Source organism: Olea europaea, chromosome 6 (assembly GCF_002742605.1).
Source record: "Olea europaea var. sylvestris chromosome 6, O_europaea_v1, whole genome shotgun sequence".
NCBI classification, from domain to species: domain Eukaryota; kingdom Viridiplantae; phylum Streptophyta; class Magnoliopsida; order Lamiales; family Oleaceae; genus Olea; species Olea europaea.
In genome coordinates, this window is record NC_036242.1 from 16038470 (window position 1) to 16045570 (window position 7101).

The following is a 7101-nucleotide window of genomic DNA, read 5'->3' on the forward strand; positions in this document are numbered from 1 at the left end:
AATACTCATTTTCAATCAAATTTTGAACATAACTCAAAGATGGAGGACTGACCAAGAAGCAAGATTTCAAGACGCCAACTTAAAGGCAACCATTCTACTCTTGGTCGTTGGAATTCTGTGCTTTATACTGTCTTGATTTCTAGAGACTATGGATTTGGTCGTGGCAGCATTTTTGTAAAAATCTAGACTATAGTTGCCGGATTAAACATTAAAACAGCCTCCAGTTTTGTAGCCTTCATGGTCACTGATGGAGCTCATTTGCTAATGTTGCCGGGAATTATGACAACACTATTGTAAGAGCCACATGCATGTTGTTGAGAGTAAGTCTTGGAGTGATCTGCATCCTCATGCTTATAGAGTGGCTTATAGGATATTTTTCTACCATTTTCTACTTTCATAACATGTAAAATCCCATGTATTATATTTGGAATTTGGAATCACATTGGATTAGGAGAAATGGGTGCCTCAAATTGGAAACTGGTGGGCGTTAAGATTATGGAACTGTACAGGATCCTCGAGTGAGTGGAGAAACCAACTCCAAATTGTACGTCCTATGAATGAAATTGAGTATGTTAGTTATGATCTCTTCTGATGTTCAAGTATTGCCATCTTTCTTATTTTCTTTTTTTTAATAACTTAAGATTTATATTTAGAAATTATACTCAAAAGTTATATCATATAACTTCATAAAATTCACATATTCATACGTTACCTCAACTTATCACTTGAGTTTGATATGTCATAAAAGGGAAGAGTATTTTATCTTGGATACGGAGGATTCGTATTGATTGAATTAAGATTGTAAATGATTTTTACTCCTAATTTATACACAAAGGTTAAGCAAAAAACGAATCTGTACAGAACATAAAAGAAAACATTATGCTTTTGCTGTCTATTTTCCTGTAGTCCCCATCATAGACTTCAAATATAGCAAGCCTACTTAATTTTCCTTATACATTAGAGCCTAGTTTTCCATACAAAGCTAAGTCAAACTGATATATAGGGAACTGCATCATGTTGCTCTTCCTCGAAAATCTGCAGAACCTAATTTTCTCCCTCTAAGATGGAGAAGCTATAGTGTGGATTCCCATTTTGTTCAGCAAATAATGAAACTGTCTAGATCCGATTGCCTTGGTTAAAATATCAGCAACTTGTAAATTTGTAAAAATGTGAAATGGTTTCAATAAACCTTCTTAGATCATTTCTCGAACAATGTGGCAATCAATCTCAATGTTTTTCATTCTTTCATAAAAAAATGGATTGGATGCAATGTAAATGGAGGCTTGATTATTGCAAAACAATTGAACAGGTTGGTTGAGAGTTATACAGAAGTCTCGTAAGAGGCTCCAAAAACAAACTAATTCACAAGTGGTAGAGGCTATTGAGCGATATTCAGCTCAATAGCCTCTACCACTTGTGATGATCGAGATACCTTTTTTATTTCTTTGATTTCCAAGAGAACAAGGCATCTCCCAAAAAAATGCAAAATCTAGTGATTGAACTCCTTGTTCTCGAACATGCTCCTCAGTTGGCATCATAGAATGCTGTCAACTTCAGCGAGTTATTTGCTGGATAAAATAAACCCTGTGATGGAGATCCTTTGATGTATCTCACAACTCTAAGGCTACTTTCCAATGGGCCATTTTCGGTTGGCTTAGAAATTGACTCAAAGCTTGCACAGAGTAAGAGATGTCTAGATGTGTGATCATTAAGTATAACAATCGACCAATTAACCTTCTATACTCCTTTGGATTAGCGAGCTCAAGTCATTCCTCCTTGTTTAGCTTGTAATTTTGTTCCATTGAAAATTGAACAGATTTGGCTCCAATTAACCCACAATCTTATAAGTTTTCCAATACATATTTTCTTTGGCATATGGAAGTCCCTTTTGAGAGCAGGCTATCTTTATCCCCCAGAAAATATTTGAATCGTCTAAGGTCTTTTATTTTTGAAATGTTTTCCTAGGTACTCTTTCAAGTTTTGAACTTTGGTCTCATTGTCTCCCCATATCACCATATCATCAACATAAACAAGCATCATAGTGAAAGAGATGTTCATCTTTTTGAAGAATAATTAGTAGTCGGCTTTGGATTGTGTGAACCCAATTTTGGTGATGACCGAAGTTAACTTTTGATTCTATTACCTTGAAACTTGTTTCAAACCATAGAAGGACTTTTTCAGCTTACATACACGATTCTCTCCCTCTCTACCATATCCCGGTGGTAATGACATATAAACTTCCTCTTCCAAATCACCATATAGAAAGGCATTATTGACATCAAGATGGTAGAGAAACAAACCTTTAGAGGCTACAATGGCCAATAGGCAACGGATTGTGGACATTTTAGTAATCAAGGAAAAAGTCTCGAAACAATCTCCCCTCCTTCTGTGTATATTCCTTGGCTATAAGGCTTGCTTTGTACCTCTTAATGGTACCATCTGCCTCGTATTTTGTTTTAAATACCCATTTACATCACACGATTTTTTTGCCTCTCGGTGGTATGGTCAATTCCCTAGTATTATTTATTTCAAGAGTGGTTAGTTTATTTCGCAAAGTTGTTCTCCAGTGAGGGTACTGGTTGGTAGTGGCAAAAGAAGTGGGTTCGGCCTCCATGGTGATGGCTAAGCTGAAACTAGGGTGAGCTGAGGACAAGTTATCATAATTAAACGTAGAGGAAAGGGAATGAGATTTACTTCATCCATTTGCTATGCAGTAGGAGAACCATATGGATTAGCTAGAGAAGTTACAAGTTGACAACGGAAATCTTGGAGATATCCAGGTTGCTGTTGTTGTCTAGTGGATCTTCTCAGCTCAAGGACATTGTATGCTAGTGCTGGAAAACTTATCTATGGCTAGGATATGTCATTTTGGTCGTAGTATTCTGTAGTTAGATTGATTGCAGGGGTAATGTCACTATTGTTATGAGCAGGAACTGTCGATATCGGATCATAATAATCTGATATAGGATTGGGTATTACGGCAGGTCATCAAGTCTTGAGAGAGAAGGTGTTTGTAATAGTGGTGGTAACTGATTTGTATTTTGAAAGCGGAAGGTATTTTCATAGAAGACTACATCCCGGCTAATAAAGGTTTCTTGAGTCTTTAAGTCAAAGAGTTTGTAACCTTTAATGCCATTCGAGTATCCTATGAGCTCTTGGGTCAAATTTTGATCGATGGGGATTGAGATTTGATGCATAACACAAACATCATAAAGTCCTTAGGTGAGAATATGAAGGAATTTTGGAAAAATGATTTGGTACGGGGATCGATTTTGAAGATTTGAAGAAGGAATTCTGTTTACTAAATATGCTGTCGCGATAACACATTCTCCCCAGAACTTTAAGGGCAAAATGACTTGAAATCTAAAAGCTCTTGCTACATTTAGCAAGTGTAAGGGTTTCCTTTCAACAACAAAGTTTTGTTTAGGGGTATAGATGCAACTTTGTTGATGAACTAATCCTTTTGAAGTAAAGAATTCAGTCATTTGAAACTCTTTTCCGTGATCAAATCTTATTCCTTTAATCTTACATTTAAATTGATTTTCAACAAAATTGAAGAAACTCTCTATGATTTTCCTTGTTTGGCTATTAGAATGCATAAGGTAAGTCTATGTCATTCGACTATGGTCATCAACAATTGTAAGAAAGTAATGAGCACCATTGAGTGAACTAATAGAGAAAGGCCCCAAATATCCATGTGTATTAGATGAAAAGGTGCATCAACAAATTTTTGACTTTTTTTAAATGACAAACAGGTTTGTTTAGCCATATGACAAGTTTCACATTGATGCTTGATGACAAAATGAGGGATGTTAGGCTCTATACCATGCAACAAACCGAGACGTTGATTAGAGGGGCGTCCTAATCATAAATGCCACAATTCTGGTGTCAAAACAGATGAAGAGTTGGTTACAGGTTGGTGAGATGGTAGCTTGTCCCGAAGCTGGCCCTTCTCCAAAAAATAGAGCCCTTGTTTTTCTCCTGCAACTCCAATCGTTCTCCAACAGTCCAGCTCCTGAATAAAACATTGTTTAGCCAAAAAAAAAAAAATGAAACAATAGTTTAGATCTTGACTAATCTGACTTACAGAGATAAGGTTGTAATGGAAGTTAGGCACGTATAGGACATTTTTTTAAAGTAAGAGTAGGAGAAATAATAAAAATCTCTATATGTGAAACCGGTACCATAGTGCCATTAGGCAAGTTGATCGAGACATTTTGCAGAGACTTTCTCTGCACAAGTAGGTCAAATGATCCTGTGATGTGATCAGTTGCCCCACTGTCAAGAATCCATGTTCTTTTAATGGTGATGGTATTTGTGCAGCTCAAAGAGTGTCTGAAGGATACAGATAAAGTACCAAAAAATTTATCATTGATGTTTGATAAATTTATACCTTGGTTTTTTGAGTTGCTGCTAGATGAGGTAGAATTTTGGCTTTGCAGAAGAGCTATGAGATGGCGTATCTGATCTGGTGAGATGTTCAGACTTGGAACTCCGGAGCCCTCACTTGAGGATGCATTGTTGGTCAGCTTCTACTGGGTTCTACTTCCAGGATTTGGTTTATGTAATTTGTGGTTTGGAGGGTATCCATGGATTTCCTAACAAGTTTCCACGATGTGGTTTGTTCTCCCACATTCTGTACATAGTGCTTTCTCCTTAGAACCCAATCCCTTGTAGTTACCTTTTGTCTGCCTGGCATTTCCCCTCTAGTTCAGATTCTTGCCACTGTTGACTGCCATTGCTGCAGATTCTGCAACATTTTGGATAGGATTAGTGAACTCATGATTAGCCTTTTCTAGTAAACAATGTTGAATACATTATCTAATGAGGGCAGCGGATCCTTTATCAGAATCTGGTTCCTTAGGTCGGCGTAAGTGACATCCAATCCCATAAGGAATTGCATGATCTATCTTCTCTCTAGCCTTTTGTTCAACACCAAAACAACACCACAATCTGTTGTTGAACATTTGAAAGGCTCATCATATCTTGATATCTCTTCCCAGATAAGTTTCAACTTGGAAAAGTAAACACTTACTGGATTCTTTCCTTGCTTAGTTGCTGACAGTTGTTGCTCAAGCGTGAAGTTCCTGTTATTGCTTGATCTTGCAAATCTTTTCTTTAGCTCACTCCAAAATTTTTATTTCAGAGTCAGAGAACATGATATATTCACCAATCTTAGGCGAGAGACTGTTGGTGATCCAAGATAGGATCATGTGGTTGCACCTCTACCACTGTGAGTATTTCTCATCGGCCTCAATAGGTTTTTTGATGGTGCCATCAATAAAACATAATTTGTTTTTGGCTGAAAGGGCACATATATAGCTCTACTCCAAGACTGGTAGTTATGAGGGGTTAATGGTTGTGAGACTAAAACAAATCCAAAGCTCTCCCCATGATGTAGGAAATAGGGATTCGAGAATTCATCTGCGGGTTGGTGAGGTTCAGCCATAATGAGGATTGATGAAGAAAAAGGTTCTAGTGTGAAGAAAGGATGTTAGGATCGATGAGAAAGAGAGGTTTAAAGCTCCAGCTCTGATACCATAATAAAAGAGGAGTATTTTATTTTGGATACCAACGAATTCGTATTGATTAAATTAAGATTGTACATGATGTTTACTCCTAATTTATACACAAAGGTTAAGCAAAAAACAAAGCTATACAGAACATAAAAGAAAACAATATGCTGCAGTTCTCTATTTCCCTGTAGTCCCCATCTTAGACTTCAAATATGGCAACTCTGCTTAATTTTCCTTATACATTAGAGCCTGGTTTTCCATACAAAGCCAAGTCAAACAGATATATAGGGAGCTGCATCATGTTGCTCTTCCTCAAAAATCTGCACAACCTGATTTTCTTTAGTATTTTCTCAATAATATGATAGATAAGTTTTATTCTATATTCGGAGTATATCTATATTGAGATTATAAACTCATACTAGATTCTGGATTAAAACTCTAATGTTGGGTACTCGATTAACAAACTTAAAGAAGATGGAGGAAAAAACTCGACTGGTTTATTTTCAACATGTACAGTATACTAGACACTTCGAACTGTGCAGGGCATTATTCTTATAAATGCTTGCATAGTGGGATACTGGATCATCACATCAATTCAAATTCCTCTTGCCATAATTTTCACTACATGGATAGTCCACAGTTGGAGACACCTCCAGAATACTGCTACCACTTATCACGAAATTGGCAGAGCATGAATGTTCGTGTTGTGGCATCAATTAGTAATTTTGTAGCAGGACTCTAATTGAATATGTTTCTTGATTAAGGAAAATTAAGGTGAAACAAGAAACTAATTGGCAGATTAGCTCATCTTCCCAACAATGGCACTGCTATGGGTGGAATTTTTATGGTTGGTGGTGGGATTCTCAATAAGTGCAGTTCTTCTCGAATAGAACCTCAAGTAAATTTTGGTTCATCTTTTGTATCTTACTTCTTGATCAAATATGCTTTTGACTCCTAAATTTCTAGCTCATCTCATTGTTTTCTTCTCATCTACCATGTCTGCGATTCAGTACTCGTTTGATATTCTTCTCATCCATCAGCAAAGAAATTACTAAGGAACTCAAGTGCATTTAGACCGGGAGCTGAAAATTCATAAGTACAATAGTTAGTAGAATGAGTAATTCAACATCTACATCCCTGGTAATAACAAATATTAATCTTCTTGTTAGCATCATTTTTTGTCTTTTTAGGCATATTCCATTTTGGTTAATGGAAAATAGTATTTTTTTTTTTTTCCTCTTAATGCAAATTGCTCTGAAAACTCCACTCATTATGAGATAATCCAGATGCTCACAAATATTTTTTGATGTTCTTTATGGTTCTTGTCTTTCAAGCTCATCTTTCCTGTTCTTTGGAACGGGCCTGAAGTTTGGATTGTTGTAAAATATATAAAAATAAGCTTTAATCTTTCAACCTTTTAATTTTCAATTTTAACAAAATTAAAAATTCTTAACGTTAAAGTGTAACTTATGTATAAGTTGGATTTAATTCCATGGATGTGGGAGTTAAAATTTTCCCTATTAAAAAGGATTATTTTCATACAACATAAAATGAATCACAACTTGGAAGATAAACACTGTATACA